Genomic DNA, 1,820 nt, shown 5'->3' on the forward strand with positions numbered 1-1,820 from the left:
GCTGGATTGCACTACCACTCAGCCCAGCAGACCAGCCCTGCAGGCAGTGAGGCCCTGACCACCTTGGCTGTGGCCTTGGCCATCTTCCTGCTCCTGGTGGATCTGATGCACCAGCGAGTTCACTGGGCTGCCTGCTACTCCCCAGGCCCTGTGCCTCTTCCTGGACTGGGCAATCTGCTGCAACTGGATTTCCACACAGCATTAGCCAGATGAGGCAGGTAGGGTGGGATACCAGTGGCCTGAACACCCCTCAGCACCTGACAGTGGGTGTTGGGGGAACCCACATGAAGGAGAAGAAGCTGGTCCAGAAGACAAGCAGGCTAGGGAGGCTTCCTAAGGAAATTAATTAGAGTGGCACCCAATGGTTTGTTTAGATGTTTTTGAAAAATAGGAGCTGGATTGCAGAGGGTTGAAGACCAGGCTGGAACTCTGCTGCAGGATTTCCACCAAAACATGACACAAATTATGCAAAACCCAAGTCTGATGAATTCAGGAAAAAAGGCCTTGGTAATGAGGGGGTTGGGGGTGGGTAGTGACACCTCTGAAAGCAGGAACGAGGGGGGCAATGACCCCGACCCAATCTCTTCCTGTACTTTAGGACCCAATCTCTTCCTGTACTTTAGGCCTTCTATTCACCTTTTTCTGATCTGTAAAACGAGACGCTTGGTGGGGTTAACGGGTCATTTGGCTGACTTGCAAAATCATAGCTGGGCAGTGAGTGGGATTCAAGTGAGGTCCTCCATCTGGAGACGCTATGATCCCAGGGTCACCAAGCGACATTTCGTCCTTGACCCGCAGCTAGTAGCAAGGTGGTGCCACCAAGTTTGCACGCTGAGAACCGTCCCACCATGGTGCAGGCACGCGTCTTGACAGCCCCCTGCCCTCCATCTGCAGCTGCAGCGCCACTTCGGGGACGTGTTCAGCCTACAGCTGGCCTGGACTCCAGTGGTCGTGCTCAGTGGGCTGGAGGCTGTGCGTGAGGCGCTGGTGCTTGGCAGTGAGGAAATGTCCGACCGACTGCACGTGGACATCACCAAGCACCTAGGATTGGGGCCTCTAGCCCAAGGCAAGTCACGCCCGCAGGGAGAGGGCAGGGCTCGCCCCAGGGTACGAAGTGCCTACAGTGTAGGCAGGTGGGCAAGCAGGCGGACCGGGCTGAAGACAGTCCCAAGCACAGGTGTGGACAAGCAGGCTAGGTGCCAGACAGAGGTGCGACAAGGCGGGAAGAATCCTTGGCTGGTGTCTGGGCGGGGCTTTTTCAGTGCTGGGCTGTAGCGGGTGGGGGCAGAGCCTGCCCGGGGCGGAGCCTGTCCTGGGGAGGGCGTGGGGAGACTGGGCTTGTACCAGGCTAGCATTAGGAGGCGGAGCCTGCCCTGGGCTGGGTGCGGGAAGGGCGGGGCTTGTACCAGGCTAGCCTGAGGGGCCAGAGCCCATTCTGGATGTTTTCTTGGTAGAACTGTACCCACGGTCCCGCGCCCCCCAGGTCTGATCATGGCGTGCTATGGTCACGCGTGGCCCGAGCAGCGACGCTTCTCCGTGTCCACACTGCGCAACTTCGGTCTGGGCAAGAAATCTCTGGAGCAGTGGGTGATCCAGGAGGCCGCCTGCCTCTGCGACACCTTCGAAGCCTAGGACGGTGCGAACTGGGGCCAAGGTTCGCAGGGCAGGGCTGGGCCGAGGGGCGCCTGTGACCCCGAACCCTCCTACCAGGACGCCCCTTTAACCCTAACAACCTCATGAACAAAGCGGTGAGCAACGTCATCGCCTCCTTCACCCACGGGCGCCGCTTCGAGTACGACCACCCGAAGTTTCTCAAACTC

At 59.0% G+C, this 1,820-nt stretch overlaps 1 pseudogene; it reads left to right on the top strand.

Moving 5' to 3' along the window:
* The window catches only part of LOC102829322, a 5,886-nt pseudogene that overhangs the window by 1,983 nt on the left and 2,083 nt on the right, over window positions 1–1,820 (top strand).

The sequence above is a fragment of the Chrysochloris asiatica genome, unplaced genomic scaffold (genome assembly GCF_000296735.1).
Source record: "Chrysochloris asiatica unplaced genomic scaffold, ChrAsi1.0 scaffold05224, whole genome shotgun sequence".
In the NCBI taxonomy this organism is placed as follows: domain Eukaryota; kingdom Metazoa; phylum Chordata; class Mammalia; order Afrosoricida; family Chrysochloridae; genus Chrysochloris; species Chrysochloris asiatica.